Below are 22,782 nucleotides of genomic sequence, written 5' to 3'. Positions count from 1 at the left end.
TCTGCATTGACAACTTGTATACTATTAAGTTGGCTGACTGTTTCTTTGATCTTGTTCTCCTTCCATTCTCACACTCTGATATACAGGAAACCGTTTGCTTTTTCTTTTATTTTCGAATTAACTTTGAAAACCTAAATAAAGTTGCTAAAAGAGGCTGTCAACGAATGCCATTAGTACCAAATACCATCACACTGGTGTCTACACTACATACAAAAGCTCTGCCATTCCTCATTGCACTGAAATGGGTCCATGTTCCTTAGAATATCCCATCACACTAGGTTTTGATGTATTGGCATGATGTGCCTAATGCTTTATGGAACTGTCAGATTCTGGTAGAAATGACAAGGGGTGTGCTGTCTAGCCTCAACATGGACAAACTTGCATAAAGACCCCACAATCCGGACCCTTTTTGGATCCGGCACACATTAAGAAAACGTATTTAGGAAGAAGTTCCTGAAGAGGCAGGAATGATGATAATTTCACATAATGTATTCATCACAACACATTTCTCATTGTCACGTATCAACGTCAGTGACATACAGGCTCAAAATCCATATTTGTGAGATTGCTAACCAATCAGAAATGGCCTAAAGTTTTAGTCGGTTATTGCTCTGTCCAAATTACCAATTTCAAACATTTCCATGGCTGTTGGTAACCTGTCCTCTATTGGATAATGTTTAATGTATTACTGACAGAACGTATTGTAAATTGTTTGTTTGTTTGTTTGTTTGTTTATTTTATTTGTATGGCGCTTCAAACCCGGAGGTAGAAGGGCGCTTAAGAATTTGGTTACAGCGTTTGAGAAGTATCTTTGTGTTGTATACTTCGTACAGGTTTATAATATATACATATATATACAGTGGTCAATAAACAGAACATATGCAGTACGTACAATATACAATTTTCAGAATAGATACAGTGTCTAAGCCAGTTACCGCACGGGTCTGGTGTTAGAGGCGATACTCTTTGTTTAGCAGCCAGCTGATGACCTGCTTCCTAAAGATCTGGAAGGATTCGACAGTTTTGATGTTAAACGGTAGGGAGTTCCAGAGTTGGGGGGCAAGCACTGTGAAGCTTACCCCTCCAGCTCTTTTTCGGTGGAACCTGGGTACTAATAGGCAAAGAGTGTTGGAGGATCTGGTGGATCTGGTGGCAGGTTTCAGGGTGAGTTTATTAGCTAGATAAGGTGGTGCTAGGTGATTGAGGGCTTTGTACGTGAGGCAGATGCGTTATTTTGTATTACCTGCAGCTTGTTGAGTACAGATTGATTAGCACCTAGGTACAGGCTGTTGCAGTAATCCAGTTTGGATTGTATTAGGGCCCTGGCAAGGGTGAGGCAGCTGTTGGGTGAAAGGAAAGGTCTGCTGGCCCTAATGAGCTTGCCGGTATAGGCAGCGGCTGAGGCGGTCAGGTTAGTGTGTTTGCTAAGGTTGGTGTTGGCATCTAGATAGAAACCAAGGGTTTTTACGCTTTTGGCTATGGGAATGGCATGACCATCGATGGTGATGTTATTATAGCTAGGGTCAAGTTTAGTTAGAGTGTTGGGGGAGCCGAAGATTAGGAGCTCTGCCTTCTCATCATTCAGGCAGAGACCATCGGAGGCCATCCATGCCTGAATGATGGAGAATATTTTTTTGATCCGGGCGGAGTCATCTTGGTAATTACCAGAGATGGTGAGGAGTATCTGGGTGTCATCTGCGTAGTTAGTGTAGGTGACACCCAGACGGTCCAGTTGGTCAAATAGAGGCTTTGTAAATATGTTGTATAAGGTGGGGGATACACAGGATCCTTGTGGGACCCCTCATGTGATGGGGATGGGGTCTGCTGCAGCTGTAGTGGAAAAGACTCGCATGGTTCTGTTTGCCAGGAAGGATTGTATCCATGTGATGGCAGAGGAGGAGAAGTGGGCTGCGGTGGCAAGGTGGTTACAGAGGACCTCATGGCTGACCAGGTCAAAGGCCGCTGAGAGGTCTAGTAGGAGTAGGATTGCGGCATTTCCTTTGTCTTGAATTTCATCAATCTGGCTTTTGAGATCAACAAGGGCGGTTTCAGTTGCGTGTTAAGGTCTGAAGCCAGATTGACGTATTCCTAGCAGTTGGTTGGATTCTAGGTGTTCCTGAATTTGGATGTAGGCAACTCTGTCCAGGATTTTCAGTAGGAAGGGGACTGTGGTGATGGGCCTGTAGTTTGTGGGTGTGGCCGGGTCAAGGGATAGTTTTTTCAGGAGAGGGAGAACCAATGATTGTTTTAAGTTGCTGGGGATAGAGTTATTGGTGAAGGATAGGTTGATGAGTTTGGTGATGAAGGGGGAGAGCTCTCTGGCTGCATCTTTTATGATCTGAGCTGGGCAGCTGTCTCCTTTACAGTTAGAGGGTTTCAGGGAGTTGATGATTTTTTTAACTTCCAGGAAGGTGACTTTTTTGAACGAGAAGCCTGCGCTAGTGTTGTTGGGTGTGGATGGGCTAAGGTTGGTGACCTTATTGTTGAAGAGTTGTTGCCGTTTGTCTTCGATTTTAGTTTGGAGTCCTAAAATTTTATTGTTGAGGGCGTTCTGGATTTTGGTGCACCAGGATTTGTCTTTCAGGCAGGTTTCCGGAGGTGAAATAGGGTTTTCTAGTTCTTTCAGAATTTTGAATAATTCTTTAGTGGAGGATCCTGCCCGAATGATCCTTGTGTTGTATGTGTCTTTTTTGGTCCGTATTATCTTGCTTTTGTAAAGTGAGGATAAGTTAGTGAGGTTGGATTTGTTTTCCGCGGTGGGGTTAGTCTTCCAGGTGTGATGAGCCTTAGCTTTCTCTTTCCTGAGTAGTTTGAGCTCAGGGGTGTACCACGAGTTCAGATGAGCTTTCGGTTTAACTTTGCGTATTTTCAAGGGGGCAACAGTGTCCATTGCTCTGGCCATGGAATCATTGAAGGTGTCGATCAGCAGGTTTAAGTCAGCGTTAGCTGGGAGAGCATTGAGGGTAGGTAAGACCAGTGGTAGTAGGGCTTCAGCAGTGATGTTGCGTTTATTCCTGGTGGGACATGCTGGTGCCATGGGGTGCTTATTGGGCAGTACCTGATTGGTGTTAACCTCAAGGGGGATCATGTGGTGATCGGTCCATGCCAGAGGTTGGGGGTCTTTGCAGGTTGTGTTGCAATTGTGAGTTGCTACCCAATCAAGGGTTCTGCCCTTTTGGTGGGTGGGGAGTGCAATCAGTTGAGTAAGACCATGATCGGTTAGGACATTGGCTAGGGATGCAGCATGTGCATCGTTTGGGTCTTGGTAGCCGAGGTTGAAGTCTCCGAGGATCATGATTTGTGCTGTTGGTTTGGAATTTTCGGTGATGAGGGATGTGATGTCTTCTTCAAAGGTCCCAGGAGGGCCTGGGGGTCTATATATGAGGTGGATGGTGATCGTGGTTGTGAGGGAGGTTTGTAGTTTGGCTGTGAGTAACTCGCAGGATGTGAGTGCGACTGTGTCGGTTGGTCTAAGGTCTAGGGCGGATTTGGAAATAATCGCTACTCCTCCACCTCTGGCGTTTGGTCTGTCCTCTCTGAGGATGGAGTATTTGTCTGGGATGGCTAGCGATAAATGGGGTCCGGACGCCTCATGAAGCCAAGTTTCTGTTAGGGCTAGAAAGTCAAGGTCGTTGGTAAGGATAATGTCTGCAATTTCTGTGGGGTGGGCAGCCAGGGATCTGACGTTCAGTAGGGCGCCTTTAAGTGGGGGAAGTGTGGGTTTGTTTGGTGCAATGTGCTTTGTATTAGTATTGGTGTAAGGTTTGGAGTTGGGTTTAGAAATAGTGGTGGGGAGCCTGGAGCCTAATCTGTCATTGCGGGCTGTGATGTTGGGAATAAGGGAGGGGGGGGTTGGCCCGGGCGGCTTAAAGCGGGCGGGAGGTTTGGTGGTCAGTTTGGTTTGGTTAGACTTAGCAATGGGATTGTGGTGGCTGTTGGTAGGTAGGCCATGGATGACGATGGATGTGGAGGTGAGAGGGTGGTGGTAAGTGGAGGGGAAAGGGGGTGCGGAGGGTAGGAACGGAGTGGGGCAAGGGATGGGGTGGTGTCTGGGGCACCCTAGTTTAGCCAGGCCGTCCTGGTGGGCTATGTAGCTATTGTTGCTACAGGGTACATTGTTCTGTATTAAGCAGAAAGGGAACGTCATTAGGGCGGGCCAGAAGATCATGGTCTGTGGATAGCGGTGGAGTCTAGTGGCGCTGGTGGGGAGCAGGCAGACTAAGATAGTTGGTGGCTAGTTAGAGTCGGTTAGAGTTTTTCGCGACCATAGGGCACAACACAATTCTAGTGATCTGTTAGCGACCATAGGGCACAACACAAATCTAGTGGTCTGTTAGCGACCATAGGGCACAACACAATTCTAGTGGTCTGTTAGCGACCATAGGGCACAACACAATTCTAGTGGTCTGTTAGCGACCATAGGGCACAACACAATTCTAGTGGTCTGTTAGCGACCATAGGGCACAACACAATTCTAGTGGTTTGTTAGCGACCATAAGGCATGACTACTATACTATACTATACATACTAAATGCAAGTGTGGGCGCAGGGTATCCCTGGGCAAATCACAGCAACACGAATGCTAAATGCAGATTGGGGTCAGAGCAAGACACTTAGAGCACAGGAGCTGAAAAGCAAATAGGGCGCAAGGCACCTCTAAGTAAGGCAGTGTAAAGCACCAAGAGGTTAGAGCAATTGTAGCGGCATATTACAAGTAGGCGTATATATATGCAGGGCAAACGGGACTAAATGCAAATGTGGCGTGAGGCCCCTACAGACGAGGGGATACAGAAGAGGCCGTGCAAGAAATGCTGTACGAGTGCCCGATAGATATTATGAATCAATACGTTTTTGCGTGATTTGGGTGAAAGGTGGTTGTGGTTAACCAAGCGCAGGGGACACCAGCGATGTATAGTACTTTATGGCTGGGACATCAGATACGGCGCGCAGCACACAGTCAGAGGTGTGGGTCTTAGTGCTTGGACATGTGCAAGCTACTCACGTGGAGGATTGTCTTTGGAGGGAGCCCGTGCAGCGGCCCGTCACGGACAGGCACAGACAGGCTCTGTGCCTTATAGTAGGTGCCTTTGGGGAGGTGCCGGCTTGCGCCTTCCGGCGGGGTCGTGCAGGTAAGAGGCACTGGAGCACCAATGAGGCATAGGGAGCTGTTGCCTAGCAACAGACAACATCGGGAACGGCGGCCATCTTGTGAAGCGCCATGCGGTTTTCACAAAGAAAAATACCGAAAAACCATGCGGATTGCTGAATTTAGGCGTCGGATGCAGTGCGTGAGGCTGTGGAAGATCATCCTTCATGTGCTGGGCGCTGGATCGACGATGGATGGTACAATGTGCAGTTTCAGGCAGGCACGTATAGCTGTTTACTCAATCAACAAAAACTGCACTGTAAAATGCACAATGTTAATTCATTATTTTAAAAAATGTTTTACAGGTAGAAGATCCTCAAATCGCAACATGATTTTTTAGGGCTCCCTTGCTACGCTCTGTCTGGCACACTATTGCATCTTCTACAGTTAAAAAAATCAGCAGCCATCAGAGTTCTTGGTTGTTTAACCCACAAACTATTGTAATATATAGTTATAAAATATTGAGGAACTTTAGATTTAAAATGAATGAATTCATCAAATGCACAGTTGCTTAATTTCATACAATTAGATGTATTTTTGACGTGTGGGCTTTGTCCGGAATGTGCGTCTAAATTTGCTTCTTTGTCCAGAACAGTTTTAGTGATCATCCAGAATTAGCATGTGTACCAGGTAGAGTCACCATAGAGTTGATAAGGCTTGTTATCTGTGAGTTGCACGTCAGTGCTGGTAATAAAGGGTTGACAACAGAGGGCAAGTGCAATCAAGCAAGTATGAAGGCAATACGTGTCATTAATATCAAGAGTGGACCACTGGAGGCCTGGCAGCTAATCACTCATCCCGATTATATCCTCACAGCCAGCGTCGTCTCCGAATGGGCGCAGCCTTTGCTTTGCATCCACTGCCTGCTCTGTAGTTCTGTACCTCCTGAATGACCCCTTCCAATGACCTGTCTTGCCTGGTGTGTGGGCTTTCTTATCTTGATTTCTCTGTTTGGCTCGGCTCTCTGTGGTGTCCTCTTTCAATTTTTAGAATTGAAGGTGGCGCATCTCCTGAAATGGCTACCATTAACCTTACAGAGGCCATCGCTAAAGTTTTGTATCACTCTTTTGACATCAGGTTTCATATCTGCATGGTGTACAAACTACCTGATGTGAAAATATGATGTATAGCCCCATAGCTAGGTGCTAATAGAGTTTTTTCCAGCACAGGTTATATCGACCCTTGTGGCCCGTAGCTGTCTGTCTCTGTCGCCACATGCCTCTTGGGCCACTAAATCAGGCTCCCACATTGCCTGTACCCCCAGTTGATATCACTTAAATATATAACTCGTCAGCAGAATAAGAATGTTCTAGAAGCCATATGTTTGCATCATAAAGAAAAAACTATAGAAGGGCAATCCGTTTTAGTTTTAACATTCATAATTTTACAATTGTACTTATTTGTTCTCATTGTTCTACACAAAAACGTCAAATGGTTCTAGGAATATTACTTTGACTTGCACAAATGAAAATATACAGTAATTTACCTGCAAGGTTGCTCCAAAAACGGCTATCATAAGCATTAGCACAGTAAGATATTCACTAAAAACATCCCACCACGGTTTCAGGATTTTAAAGTTTCCTTGTGGATCACCAAAATATTTCAGCTCATCTACTGTAACCATATCTCCTAGAGAAAATTATATCAAATGTTTAATTTAAAATTCATTTAGGACGTTTAATAAATAAGCATTAGCAAAGAAAGTAGTTTTGTCTTTTGCAGTTCATGGAATTTTACATTTATAGGCATAATCTCTGATAGCGCACCAAGAATGTGGCAAGCTCAAAGAATATAAGAGTTGAAGGGACAGTTATCAGGTGACTGCTATGATGTGCAACATTAGCTTTGGTGACTGATTGAATACTTACAACGTTTTACATCAGCATCTTTGAAGCGAAGCCTGCAATTTACACATACTGTTAAGGAGGCCCATACAATTCTTTAGATTTCTCGGAATAGCATCATCGCTAATCTTAAAACACCTTCACTCCGCAATTACCCATGGCAGTACTACAGGGCCTAAATCTGGAACTTTACCACTTCAAAACACAATACAGGCATACATGTACTTCTTGATAACTATGGTCTGCAGCAAGATGAAGAAAATAGGCTATCCTAAAATCCAACGCAAGTGGTTATATGTGATATAATCGATGGAAACATCGAGAGTGGCTTGATATTTTTTTAAAGGCACTAACCACCCTTCCCAACATATTTTAGGACTGGTGCAATTATATAAACAAACTCCAGTCCTAGAATATTTGGGGAAAGTGATGGATAGTGCCTTTAAAAAAATATGGAGTCGGGTTATACCAAGATGGCCACGGGGCTGAGAGCACTGTAACGGTGCACTCTTACCTTCCAGAGCCAACAACTTTAAGAAACTAGAATTAAGCTCTCCCCAGGCAGGGAATGAGAGCGGGTTGTGGCAGAGACTTGGCTGCTGTACCCAGTGAGCACGGTCATCGGCGGACGATTGCCAAAGCAAAGCAAAAAAGCATTCCAAGCGCCAGGGTGGCTCACCAGAGTGGAAATCAGGCTGGGGACCCAGAGCAGGCCACAACAGGAAGTGTGGCTGCCGCAGGTGGCTGGCCCCGGTGGTTGGGCTCCACAGCATCAAGGGATCTACTCCTGTAGTGGAGTGGGTGAGGCGGCCCAGCAAGCAATCATATCAACTGCCCCCAGGCGGGGCTAGAGCGGCCTGAGGTGGGAAAGAGCCATGGGGCAGTGAGTCACTCCTCCCGCCCAGCGGAGCCGGCAGGGAACACCGAGGCCCGCACCCGCTGATTGCGTGGTGGGTGGGTGCTGAGTTGATCCGCCTCTTGAGAAGGAGCAACAATAGAGCCGGAGCAGAGTGGCTCCCCCTCGCTCCCAATGAACACACTGGGCTGTACAAGACTGAGGGGGCCCAGGAGTTCAGGATTGCATCCTCCACCTCGAGGGTGACATATACATTACCCCAGAGCTCGGGTAGCACAACAAGTGAGGTCTAAAGGGCAGGAGAGACTTGCAGGACAGCTGCAAAGGCGAAAGGAGCAGGGGACCGGGACGCCAGGAGGCCTTGTGGGTTGGGGACCTGTGCTGACCCTCAGAAGGTAGAGGGAGAGCTTGTGACAGGGCGGCAAAGGCCCAAAGTCAGTGTGGGCCACCAGCCAGGGACCCACATCAGGGGAAGGAGCTCACACCTCATCAATGGCCGGGTGCCTGTGGGCGTACTGGGCCGAGAAGTACTGGTGGTGGAGACCTGCAGGCACGGGAAGCGAGGGCCGGCCCATCCCTAGATAGGGTGGACCCTGAGAAGTCGACAAGGGCAAACAAAGAAGTGTGGCGCATTCACCGGAAAAGAGGAGGTGAGAGGGGTCCCATCAACAAGGCACTTCCTGATGTCGAGGAACAAGAACAAAGACATGCAGCCCCCTCCCAAACATTCCAAAAAGATGTTTCCATGTGTTAATATCCCTGCCAAAATATCGCCATACAAGAATGCGCCTTTTTTTGAGGCTATATTAACCATGGAACCTGTGGGGGACACCCCCACAACGGCCATATTTTTTTTAAAGCGACCGGAGGACACCTTTTACCCCATAAATTATCCCCACTAATAATATCGCCTATGGCCGTTCCTGACAACCATATATATATGACAATATTTTTGGTGGGGATAATATTACCTGATACCAAAAAGGCTTAAGAAGGCAACTTACAGAAACATTGGCGGAGAGAAGAAGAGGCGGGCACAGCTAACAAACAGGGGTCTACGAGAGGAGGTGAGCTTGAGTGTCGGCCAACACTGGCAGCGGAGCAGGCTGTGACTACGGAGGTCTTCCGACAGTGCTTCCATGAGTTTAGTGAAAAAATCATAGAGACACCCCAATCACAACAGAGCATTATTCGAGCAGAACTGTCCCAGTCGCTGCAGGAGGTGAAAGGCGATATAGCAAATTTGGAGGAATGGACCGATGCAGCAGAAAATGTCATACAAGAAATAGCAGAGGACACTCGGAAAATTGACGTCTTTGTGGAACAGCTTGCAAGGGTCACGCAGAACATAGATTTTCCGAGTGAAGACTTGAAGAATCCCTCAAGAAGATCTAATATAAGAATAAAGGGACTGTCAGAGAGAGTGGCAGATAAGGACCTGTGGGAAATGGTACAACAGGTCTTTGCAGATCTTCTAGAGTTGGACAATTGACCAGCTCTATCTAGACCGAATCCCCCATGTGGGACCCAAGAGGGGGGGAACCCAGCGCCAGACCAAGGGACGTGGTATTTGCGCCTCAGCAGTATGTCCAGAAAGAGAGGATACTAGCAGCCGCCAGGAGGGCAGGCCCCATAAGGATCAATTGTTCTGAGATCTAGCTATACCAAGACTTGGCACAGTCCTCATGGGTGAAAAGAAGAACGATGGAGCAGTGGTCAGGGCCTTGAAGCTGGCGCAGGTGAAATACAAATGGACCATTCATTTTGGTCTGTTTTTCTCCTGGGATAGGAGGCAGCAACGCATCACCACATGTGAAGACGTGTTGAAGATCTTGAAAATGGAAAAAGAGGTGGCCTTGCAACAGGAGCAGAGATCCGCGAGGGAACCCATCAAAAGGAAGTTAACGGAATGGACAACATCCCAGCAAATGGCCAGAAGAAGAGGGCTCTAAAGAGCCCTGAAAGACCAGTTGAAAGACGAAGCATCTTGATGGCGGCCCATGTTCACCCTGACAGGGTGTCCCCGTGATCAGAGACATGAGTAGGGGAGGTAGAGTCTGGTGAGGATACCTGCCCAGGTGGGGGGTATGGCATGAGAGGCATCGGGGGAGTTGGTGGAGGTAATTTATAGCTTGGAATCATTGATATGGGTCATGGAGGACCCGCACAGTTTACCTCTGGGTAGTTACAGAGGCTCAATCCCCATGGCCTGTGGCTTGGGGGTCGGTAGGATGGTTGAGCTGGACCACAGGCTGTTGGGGTGGAGACAAAAGGAGGGAAGAGGGAAAGGGGGTATGGTGTGGTTGGGGGAGTGGACATTTGGATCACAGGGAGTATTCACACCAGGACGGGCACAGGTAATAAGAATACATTTAGACTAACTGCACTCAATGTCCGGGCACTAAACTCCCTGGTTAAACAGAGAAAAGTGGAGCAGTCCTTGGAAAGGGAAAGGCCGGATATTGTGACTCTTTAGGAAAGGCATATCAAGAAAATTGATAAATATACGTTGAGGATAAAGGGATACACACATATACTACAGTCCAATGCCCACGGAAAGACGGGAGGAGCTCTTAAAACTATCCGGTTGCTGCCAGGTCTGCACATCGTTGCCACGGAGGGAGACAATGATGGCAGGTATATTCTCACAAACATCCATTGGGAAGGGGGACTTATACTGTGGCGTTGATATACACGCCAAACAAGGGCATGATAGGTTTTTGCAAGCAATGCTGGCCAAAATTGAGAGGTTTGCAATGGGAAAACTAATTCTGGCAAGGGATTTTAATTAAGCATGTGACCCGCACATGGATAGGAGCGTAAGAATCTATCATGCGCAAGGGGTCCCCATCTACGAAGTTGAGGGAGCGCATGGCGCAACTCACCCTAGTGTACTGCTGGAAGGAGGGGGGGCAAAGGGATACACATTTTACTCCCATGTACAAAGGTACTTTTCAAGGATTGATTATATCTGGTTGTATAGCACTCTACTGGGACAAGTGCAGGCAGTGGACTTGGGGGCGATAACATTATACGACCATGAGCCTCTTACACTTACCATATACCAAGAGAGGTTTGGGTCGGGGCTTTGGAAGTGGATATTTCCTGACCAGCCACTCAAAGATAGGGTGATTTATGAGGACTTGTGGGGTAAAATTGGGGATTTCTAAAAAATAAGGAAGACAATGGTCTTGCAGGAACACATTGGGCCTCGTTGCAAGTCTGCCGTCTGGAATTAAGGGTGCCAGTAGCAACGTACCTGCACCCATTCAGGAACGGCAGACTACAACTAAGCCTGCGGGGCCCTCTGCGCCCGGCAGGGTCTGACCTGCCGGGCGCATCGGCCTCGGTAGGCACAGTTTTCACAGAAGCACCGGCACCGTTAGCAACGGTGCTGGTTCTTCCGTCTCCCCATTCCCATAGAATTCTATGGGACTCTAAGGGAATGGGGACTTACGATTTCTGCCGCCTGAGATCTGGGGCCCCCGAGACTTGTAATGTCCTGGTGGCATCTGGATATCAAGCGGCAAAAACAGTGTTACCGCTTTGGCAGCAAACCGGTGGTAGCATCGGCGGGTTATCGCCAACCTCGTAATGAGGCCCATTGTCTGGGATGCGTTTAAGACGACCATGAGGGGAGAGTTAATTGCTAAAAAAGTACAAAGAGAAAGTTCAGACTGAGTTAGAGACCCAACTGCAGGGCTCAATGGCCAAGATGGAAACAGATGCTGAAACTGCACTTAGGAAAGAATACAGACAGGTCAAGGGAAAATGGGAAGTTTTCCAAACTAGACGTGTGGAAAAATCTCTGCTCTACTTGCAGCAGCAGTTTTATATTAAGGTAAATAGGGCAGATCGCCTACTAGCATGTAGGTGAGGGAAAATGAGGCGTCCAGGACGATCCTCAAAATTAAAACAGGGCGGGGGTGGAGAGCTTTTCATCGAGTGACATTATAGAGGCCTTCATAGAATTTTACTCAGCCTTATATTCTTCCGACTCCCCAGCTGAAGAGGATCAGGAGTCATTTCTTTTACAATCTCCGTTACAGAAGATTACACCAGGGGAAAGGGAGGAGTTGGATTAGGCTCTCTCACCCGAGGAAGTGCAGGCAGCAATCGTATCCCTCCCAGTTAATAAGGTCCCGGAGTAGGATGTTTTCCTAGCTATTTTCTTCAAGACATTTAAAGAAGTGTTTAGTCCGGTGTTGGTGCCTTTATTTGACTCCTTTGAGAACTCTGGGCAAATCACCCCGACTATGGAGGAGGAAAAAGTGGTGCTGCTTCCTAAACCCAACAAGGACAGTACGCAGTGCAGGTCATACCGTCCCATTGTCCTTATTAATATAAACGCAAATTATATAGTAAAATATTGACAACTAGATTACAAAAGTTACCGCCCAAATTGATTGACCCTGATCAGTCAGGATTCATTAGGCACAGGCAAAACTTTGATACGGGTCTGTCTGAAAGAGAAAGTCAGCAAAACCAAAAGTACGGCGATGATGCTGTCCTTAGAGGCCAAAACGGCATTTGACTGTGTAGAATGGTCCTTTTTATTCCTGTAGGTTATAGGTCAAAATTTCTAGAGATGGTCTGGATCAATTATCAGATGCCTACCCTGCGATTGGCAATTAATGGCTATGTCTCTCTCTGTCTCTCTCTGTCTCTCTCTCTCTCTCTCTCTCTATAAAGGTTTCCTATGGCACTAAACAAGGGTGCCTGTTCCAATCCTATATGCGATCCATTTGGAGCCACTGTTAGTGCACATAAGATCAGGGCAGGACATCAGGCAAATCATCTTTGGAGGCAAAGAGCACAAAGTGATGGCCTTCGCGCATGATAAGCTTCTCATGATCACAAACCCGGACACTACGCTACCAGCAAATACAAAAGAGTTCAGAGAGTTCGGTTCCGTTGCAGGCCTGAACATTTCTGCCCTTAAATCAGAATTGTTAAATTTGACTAGGACGGATGCTCAGACCCAAGGGGGTCGCACCCTTACATGATGGCGCACACGAGTATCAGGTATTTAGGGGTATATATGTCCTCAAAATGGTGATCCTTCCCATGGTTTCATACTATTTCCAAGCCATTCCAATTTTGGTCCCGCAGAAATTCTTTAGGGTTCTACATAAACTGATGCAGTCATTCATTTGGAATAGGAAAAAAACAAAGGTAGCTTTGAAAATGCAAATGGCGCACAAACACAAGGGAGAACTGGGGTACGAGTGGTCCAGGAGTGGTTTACGGGAAACCAGAGTTAGATATGGTGGAGGATGGATAGAGCTGTAGTGGGTAAGTGTAAAGACTGGAGTGGGTTATCTGTACTCCTGCTCCCTATATGGCAGAGTAGAAGCACAGAGCACCCCAGCCAAGGTTTTCTATTCGGTAGCTGTGGACGAGCAACCAAGGCTTAAGCTCTCAGGAGGTGATGCAGGCTGGTTCTTAAGTAGAGTGTAGTCCGCAAGCACCCACAAAGGAATGTCCACACACTATGTTTAGTGAAAACACTGTTCTTTATATAAATAAGGCTTTGATTATGTACACATACAATAACACACTTTGTGCTCAGGCAATTCTAAAATGATAAATACACACAGTCTCTATGTGGTGCCACAATTACTTCTTTGATTCCATTAAAATGCATCAACTGTAGACAGTTTCAAATGACATACAAATCAATTAATAATGTGTCACGGTGCCTGCCCCCAGACATCAGGAGCAGACCAGTCGGCCCAGAGTACTGGCACCCATGGGGACCTTTAAGGCCCCAAAGGATTGCATAGGGGATTCCTGGACTCAGTCCTGGCGTCGTTGGCGCCAGGCTCATACTGCCTTTTCAGGCAAGACAGATTATCAAGTAACAGAACCATGTACAGCTCAGTCTGAGGTTGGTTGAAGGGACTACCTTATCTGGGGACTATTTTGCACTCCTGCAGCGTAACGGTCCCCGTGCCTGCAGCTCCAGTCCTGTCTTCAGCCATGCCCATCCTGGTCATCGCCTTTCTTCGGGTGTTCCTCCAAGGGGAATCTGCAAAGAAAGGTACAGGAGTGAACTTTAAGACAACCAGAACTCTAAAGCATTTCACGCTATTTAGGATTGGCATAAAGACTTACCTCAGAGTCATTGTTGTCTGGACCTCTGCCATAAGGCTACAGGATCAGTGAAGTTAACTGGATTCCTGAATCTCGACACACCCCGGCATACAGTCGCAGGATGTAGAGCCCATCCTTCATAACATTAAGGTGAGACACATTGAAGGGGCATTGGGAGGTCACTGAAGTGGAAGTTGGCCCCTCTCCTTACGGCTAGTTAATTTATCACTTTCACCATTTTAGGCAAATCTTCCTTCGTGCCAGACAAACGTAACTAAAGGGGCAGGTGCAATCACTCATCACTTCGCTACGAGTCACGCTGGTGGAGACCGCCGCAGTCCTGCTTCGTTCGGCGCCCCTGCGGAAACCAGGTGAGCGTAACATAATGTGAACCAACAACCGACTTGAGGAGCAAAACAAGTTGGTTAAACAATTGGGAGATTACTGGCCCCGTAACCTAGACACATTTCTGAGTGAGGATCCCCCCGCCTGGGCAACCTGTAAATAAGTTAATAAGCAAGCCAAGTCCATATATTGCTTTAGCAGAGTCTTCTTTCCTTCTATAAATGTTCTACTACCCCAATGTACCTGGTTTAGCAGAGTTCGACGTCGGGTCGTCGACAGATCCTTCATGGGTGAACTCCCTTGAAGGCAGTAACCACGGATCGTCGAGATCCCTCGAAGAAAAGGGTGAACGATGACATCGAGGTAGCAGCTTAGGTCATGGCGGTGCTCGTCGACAATTGGTTGTGGACGTCCTGCGAAGATGAGGCGTGCGGTACACCTCTGTGAAGATAGTTTGTTGCAGCAAAGAGTCAATTAAGAACTTTGGCCCAGCAAGGGTGGCGGGTCGTCAGCGTCTTTGTGGTCTTTGGGTGGCGGGAAACCCACCGGCGGATTCTCCTTGGTTCATCGGCTACCTTGACTTTCTACGGCGGGATAAAACAGTCGACGGTGATGAGCAAGGGAGTCCTTGATTCAAAGAGTTCTTAGGCAATGGAGCGTTGCAGCGTCATCGCTGGCACAGCATCAAGCTGTCCCCACTTCTCAGCATCATGGCTTCGACGGGCCTCCAGCGGTTACGGCGATTCTCCAAACCCTGGTCGACGATGGTGGAGGGAATGTCCAGGCGCTTCTCTTCAGTTTCCCCCAGCGGTCCCTGTCTCTGGTCGACAGTCTTTCGAAGGCTGACTTCCCGGGAGCCTTGGTGAGGGTTATCTAGTGCACAATGGTCCCTCGTAGCTCAGGAAGAGGTCTCCTACCCAGGTCCTCTGTTGGATCAGTTTCCTGAAGGAACAGCAGCTTTCAGATTGCGTCGAAGGGAAACAGCGGTTCACCTTCTTCTTCCGGGTCGGCTTCGAGAGTAAGCATCAAATTTTGACTTCAGTTTCTGAACGATTTCCATTAGTGAGAGGTCCCCAGATACACTGTATGGTCTCTCATTCACTCTGCGGGGTCACACTCAGGCAACCAATCATTCAGAAGGGCATTCATGCAGGCAGGCAGCCAATCAGGCTCACAGTGCATTAAGGCCATTCTTCTTCCTCCAGATACTCACAATAAGAAATGTGGATTCGGACAAGCACCCAGCCATTCGGCACTCCACACTGCATTCATACCAGTTTCGGGCAGGGCTGTCTCAGACAATGTGTCACACACCAGAAACTAGACACCCATAACAGCAAATGTATATTGGTCACACACTCTATTCACCTAGGTCCCACCCCAAGGGCGTACCCATAAGATACAGTCACTGGGAAAGCTTCAGCCAGTCTGGCCTGGACTTCCCCCAATACCATATATGGAACTTCCACCCAACAGCCAGTCAGGGGGAAGGGACAGAGTCAGGGCTTGCCAGGACTTTGTGAAAACAAGGTAACAGGCAATAGAAAGCAAGAGGCCACAGGGGCCATCTTGTCCTCTGTTAGGGAGAATTCTCATGAATGGCTAATTTCTCTTACCTAATGGATCCCTCGGAGCTTTGCTGGATTTCTAGGATTTCTTTTTTTTTCACCTGGTAAGAGTGTGAGCCTTTTTCCCACTCTTTCATGTGTTTTGCTGTGTGTGTTTTTACCATTTGTGTCATCTTGGGCTCTGGAGCCTCACCCACTCCATGAGCACCATTTTTGTGTGTGTTACACAGCACCTTCACTGCAGTAACACAGGGTTGTCTTTTAGACTTCCTCTGACTCCATTTTTCTGGGACTGACTACTGTCTCCCAGAAACATGTAAAGTTGCCATTAACTTTATATAGTCTCTTTAAATTACAGACCCAGTACACCCGATCTTACATGGAGTATTAGAAAGGGTTCATTCCTATCCCTTTTTGTCTGTGTCTTGTGGGGCAGTTTTTCACTCCCTTTTCATTAAGACTTGGCTGGTGGCAGTGGTAACTACCCTAACTTTTCTACAGCGGTTATCTTATATAACCATGGTATTGTTTGAGGCTATTATATTAGCCTCGAACATAAACCTGCTTGACCAAATACATTTTATTTTTGGCTCCGGCTGGGTATAGTCGCCATTTCTTTTTGTTAAAGTCTTTCTCATGTTCTTCTCTGTGTGCCAAACCGGGGTTGATTCCTTTGTTCGCTGTCTTTTCGCGGGCTTCTGCGCAGAAGCCCTCCTTAAGGCGCCTGAAAGTCTGGGTAGGCAGGATGTGAGGAAGGGATCTTCGGACCCCTGCGATGGGTTCCCTTGGTAACCCAAGACGCACTCTTATCTGATTGGCTAAGAGGACTGTCCTTACCAGGACAGCCACCCTGCCGTGTGATTGACGGCCAGGCTGTATAAATGGGGGGAAACTGCATAAAAAGCACGTCTCTGGGGCTGGAAAGGCAGAGTCACCACTGGAATGCAAGAACCAACGAGGAAATGACAGAAGAGGACCCCTTCTGCAGGTCCGAATCGTCAGAATCTGCCGAGTGAGAAGATCCTCCAGGAAACATCTTCCCTTGAACCGGTGGGACCAACCTGTTTGCCCAAACGGCAAGCCAGGACCCCTCCTCTGGTTGAATTCGCTGTACAGAGCTACAGTGGGCCAGATAGCCAGGAAGGTCGGACCCTGCTTGGGTTTTAAGTAGCGCATCTTTTATTCATTACGTTGCTCTCCTGCTGGTTTCTTCCCTGGGAAGTACAGGACCCTCCAGTCTTCCTACTTTGTGTTAGTCCGACAGTCGCTTCAGGAACCGTGAGCATGCAGGAACTACCAGGAATGTCCGCCTTAGCTACAACTTCCTTTCCGTTTCAAGGTACTATGCAAACCCGGTTGCTCGTTTCGTTCAGCTGCGGGGAGAGTGTGTGAAATCTTTCTCCAATCCAAGGACTTGTCCTTCTCTTCTTTTTAAACTAACATTTCTACCACCCAACCTCGTCCGAAATCCGTGAAACGAACTTTACCGCGAACTACCCTGAACTGTGTGATCTTGAGCAAAAGACTTTTGTCCTATTGACTTTGGCCCCAAGTGTTTTCTACCTGATTCTATCACTGAAGTTCCTCTTGTTCTATTAGTGAAATAAATGCATATTCTTTTACTTGAAAACCTTGAGTCAGCGTTTGCCTGAATCATGGTAATTGCTGTCATTTGTGTAACTATTTGACACTGATCACTTTACTCTTCAGATACGTCTGGTTGCGCCGCTACTGCTACCACTTTAACACTGTAGTACAGGCTTGTACCAAAGGTGAATTTGTACTGTCACTTCTAGTCTTAATTGTGTGTGGTGTTCCCAAAAGGTACTGCATATAATTCTGCCTAACACTGGTGTACAGCGGTGATGATCAAAGTATAGTCATTGCACTTAGAGTGCTGCTATTAACTTGGATCAACTAACCACAAGGCTAACATCACCAAACACAATATTAATCATGTCTAATATGGAAAGCTACAGTCAGGTGACCCTCCTGAGTTATACTGCTGATTGTTTAAGAAACATGTGTAAAGAAAGGAAACTCTCTGCGAAAGGCAAAAAGACTGAATTGATTGCAAGGTTGTTAAATAATCCAAGTCTAGGGAGTGGGTCTGAAATGCTGGCCTCTTCAGCAACTGTGGAAAGTACTGAGGATTATATGTCTGTCAATGATGAGTTGGAAGAGGTAGACGTGTCTATGAATGTAAGCCTATCTGCCCCCTTGCCTGCTCAACAACCTCAACCATTGTCCACTGGGACCCCCACAGGTCCTACACGTAGTCCTGAATTCATTGCCCTAGTGAAAATGAGGCTTGAACTGGAATTCAAATGTTTAAATGCTCAAACTGAACAGAAACACCAAGAACTTAAGCTCAGAGAAATGGAGTTGAATCATGAACTAGAAATGAAAAGATTGTCTCTTGAAAATGCTTCTCTCCCAGAGTCTTCTAGGTCTTCCAGTCCTAAGAGGCCCCATATGCCTAAAGAAATTGTGGGTATGTATAAGGTTAAGCTTGATATTTTGGATTGGTTGGTAATGTTTGAATATAACCATGGGATTCAAGGTCTCTCAGAGAACCAATTGCTTCCCTGGCTCTTCTCTAGGCTACGCCCTGTTGCATCTGATGTTGTAATGGAGTTGGGGGAGGTGGATAGGATGGATTATGAGTGTGTGAAGCTAGCTTTAATTGCTAGATTTGGGAAGACCCCTTCCCAGGACCTTAAGAGGTTTAGGGCCCTCAAAAAGCATGATGGTACCCCTTGGGCTACCTGGGTATGTGAGTGTTTGAAAACCCTAGATGGTCGGATTAAGGATTACAGAGTGAACACTTATGAAGGAATGAGAAATCTCGTTATGTTGGAGTCTATTTTTGATGTCTGCTCTCCTGAGCTCAGACAGGACTTGGCTGATTCTAAGGAGATAGATCCAAAGAAGCTAGCTAAGGCGGCTGACTTGTGGGTTGCCAACAGGGCTACTCACAAGGATTTAGGGGCTACTCATAAAAAGGATGAGGGGAAACAGCCAAAGAAAGAGAACAAAGAGAATTCTAATAACTCCAATCCAAAAGCGGGCCACAAACAGCAACATAAGGGTAAACCACAAGGGAAACCAAATCAGGCTAGTGCACCATCTGGACCCAACCCAGATGGAGGTCAGAACAAACCCCCATTTATCAAGTAATTTGTGAAATGTTATGTTTGTGGGTCAACTGACCATGTCAAAGGGGATCCCAGATGTAAGGTTAAACCTTACGTCTGGGATCCACACTGTCTCCTTAGCCTTCTCCCCAGAGGAAGAAGTACCTATGGCAAGTGGAAACTTTCACTTACTGGCTGATGAACCCATGATAGTCTCAGTGTTTCTTTAGTGTCCCTGGGCTTGTGGGAACAACAGAACTTAGATGTCTATAATTCCATCCCAGATAATACTAAAGAGTATTATAAGGATAGTGGTCTTGTGAATGGCCAGGAAACCCCTGCCATCAGAGACACTGGAGCCAGCATAACTGTGGTGGATGAATAGTTTTTCAAGGTGGAGGATGTTGCTAAGGCACCCAAACACCTCACCAAGTTAGCTGGAGGCCCTGTGCAAATGTGACCTCAGTTACCAGCTCCCATCCAGTGTAATGATATGACTGTCAAAATACCTGTTAGTGTGCAGAGTGAAGTGCCTGGGAGAGTCCTGTTGGGTAATGACCTGGAAACTCTTAGAGTTGTGTCAAGCACCCCCAGGCCTCCCAGTAAAAGGAAACAGGAGCTCATTAGGTCTGCAAGGGAGAGAACCTTGAGAGGCTCTCCAGAGGAGCTGATAGAGGAAACTATCACTCCCACTCCACAGGAGTTTCTCACTGCCATTTCTAAGAAAACAGAGGCAAAGGGGACACCAAAGACCTCCAGGAAAAAGTCAGACAGCACCCCTGCACTACCAACAAGGACATCCCCAAGACTGTCCAAAGTCACACCTGTGACTACTCCACCTGCTGAGGCAGAGTGTGAGGTGCAACCTTGTGTGGTTGAGCCAGTATCTGAAATATCAGATCTGGAAGAAGACACTGTCTTAGTTGGAGATCTTGACCCTGTTGAACATCCTGAACTGCAGTCTTTACTGGCAGAAGGTGGACCCAACAGGGCAGACTTTAGCAAAGGACAGAGAGAGTGTCCTACTCTTGAGGGTCTTCGACAACAGGCTGCTAACCAACTTGATGAGCAAGACGTTGGAAAGCACAGGTTAAGCTGGGAAGATGGCCTATTCTACAGTGAACCGACTGCGTCTATCCCTGGGGACTGCAAAAGAATTGTAGTGCCCCTTGCTAACAGACTCCATTTCCTACAGTTGGCCAATGAGATACCTTTGGCTGGTCATTTGTGTTTCAAGAAGACCAAGGAAAGGCTCTCGCTCCACTTCTACTGGCCTAAAATGGGTGCAGAAGTTGATAAATTCTGTAGGAGCTGTCACACTTGCCAAACCTCTATCAAGAGTGGAGCCAAGAATGTGGCATCCCTGGTGCCTCTCCCAGTGGTGTCAGTTCCTTTTGAGAGGGTGGTCATTGACATTGTCAGTCCCCTTGACCCTCCCATATCTTTAGGAAACAGGTTTATCCTGGTTGTAGTAGACCATGCTACAAGATACCCAGAAGCCATACCTATGAGAACTGTTACGGCTCAGGCTGTGGCTAAGGCTCAACTTGGTATTTTTACCAGAGCAGGGTTTCCTAAGGAAGTGATATACGACAGGGGATCCAACTTTATGTCCCACTACATGCAGGCCATGTGGAAAAACTGTGGTGTCACTTACACGTTCTCTACAGCCTACCATCCACAGACAAATGGACGGGTAGAGAGGTTTAATCGTACTATGAAGAGCATGATAGGTGCTTTAGAGGAACCCGTTAAGAAAAAGTGGGACCTTCTACTGCCATGCCTTCTCTTTGCATATAGAGAAGTCCCTCAGGATGGAGTTGGTTACAGTCCCTTTTAACGTCTCTATGGCCATCCAGTCAGAGGTCCATTGGCCCTGATCAAGAAGGGGTTGGAGAGTGCTCCTTCCCCCAAGCCAGTCAGAATGACTGACTATGTGATAGGTCTCCAAAGGAGAATGTCATACGTGATGGCAGAAGTGATAACTTGAAAGCAGGTCAGGCTCTGGTCAAACACTGGCATGACCGAAGGCCAGCATGGTTGAGTTTACTCAAGACCAGCTTGTATTAGTTATGGTGCCAACAAGGCAGAGGGCCTTGCAGGACAAATGGATAGGACCGTTCAAGGTTGTGGGCAAACTTGGAGGTGAACTATTTGGTGGACCTAGGCAAACCTAAGGAGGCTCCCAGAGTCTTTCACACCAAATGTTTTAAGGCTTAGTGTTAGGGAGAATTCTCTGTTAAGGCTAATTTCCCAAACCTAGTGAGTCCCCCAGCAGCTTTGCTGGATTTTTGGGGTTTATTTTTTTCTCCTGCTAAGAGTGAGACTCTTTTTATCCCACTCTTAGACATGATTTGAGATATCCTTTGACTTTGTGATGTGTTTTATGGGCTATGAGGTCTTTTACTCCATAGGGTTTCATGTGGTTTTGGTAAGTGTGTTACACAGCACCCTCAGTGCAGTAATACAGGGGTGTCATAGTGACCCCCAAACATAGACTCCATACCCTGGGACTGACTACTGTCTCCCAGGGCATGTAAAGTCACCATTAACTTTACTAGTCTTAAATTGGGAACAGAACCAGTACAAACCATCATATTGTGGAAGTACTGGTAGGGGTAATTAGATTGCCCCTGGGTCTGTTTATCGAGGGGGCACTGTGCAGTCCCCCCTCGTCGAGTTTCTGGCTGGTGGCAGTGGTTACCACACAAAATATTCCTTAAGAATATTTACTATGGGATTTTCCCATTCATTTTAAACGCACCACTTTTTGGTGCAATGTTAAAGATACCGCTGGGTTATTTATTTAATATTTATTCCCCAGTTGGGTCTTTTCGCCAGGACTGTTTTAAAATGGCGTTTGTGTTTGCCTCTGTAATTCCAACCCTAGTCAAGCCCTTTGTTCCACTTTTTGGCGGGCTTCTCCACAGAAGTGGTGCCACTCTGTCTGGGTATACAGGATGTGTGAGAGGGGGGTTTAGGCACCCTGGACTGAGTTGCCTCGGCAACTCAAGTCGCACTCTTGTGTGATTGGCCCAGTGGTGAGCCCACTTAGCATGTTTGAGTGACAGCTAGGACTGATGAATGGGGGTTTTCTGCATAAAAGCAGGGCTTTGGGGACTGGGACTTCAGACGTCGCCACAGGACCAAAGAATCCGAAGAGGGAGAAGCTGAGCCGACCTGCAACGACGACACCGCCGGTGGAGCCCTGCTGAACCGACTCACCACTTCTTCCAACGACAGAGGAGATCTTCATCCCGAAGAGTCTTCTTCCTTTGACTGGTGGGGATAACCAGTTTGCCCGCATTTTCGCCTTCCCGGATCATCTCGTGGCCGCCTTGCCTGTGCCAAGCACCCCGGCAACCGGGATGCCACGCTTTACCATTACCACGAATAAAAGGGTAGTACCTTTTAACCAGAGAACTCAGCGGCTGGTTTGTTCCCTGGCAGTGCAACGACCTTCAGCTTTCCTCCACGTCGAGATCTTCTCTTCCTCTGGACGACGCCGCGACTTGCATCCACTGCCAGGAATAACTGCCCCCGCTGGAGGATTCTCTCCACTTTCAAGGTACTGTGTCCGCCTGGCCTCCCTCGCAACGGTCTGTGTGGGGCGTCTCGTAAATCCTCATCTTACCACTTGGGTTGGCCCTAGGCTGGCTAACTGAACTTTTCTGAGCTGAACTGATTCCTTTTTAAACTCTCTGCAAGACTTTCCAAGCCTTTTAAACTGTGTGTTCTTGGGCGCATTGGTGTCCTACTCTCTCCAAGAGGGTGCCTAGCCTCTGAACTT

The sequence above is a fragment of the Ambystoma mexicanum genome, chromosome 1q, assembly GCF_040938575.1.
Source record: "Ambystoma mexicanum isolate Mex_15411 chromosome 1q, UKY_AmexF1_1, whole genome shotgun sequence".
NCBI classification, from domain to species: Eukaryota; Metazoa; Chordata; class Amphibia; order Caudata; family Ambystomatidae; genus Ambystoma; species Ambystoma mexicanum.
Note: the sequence above shows the minus strand (reverse complement) of the source record.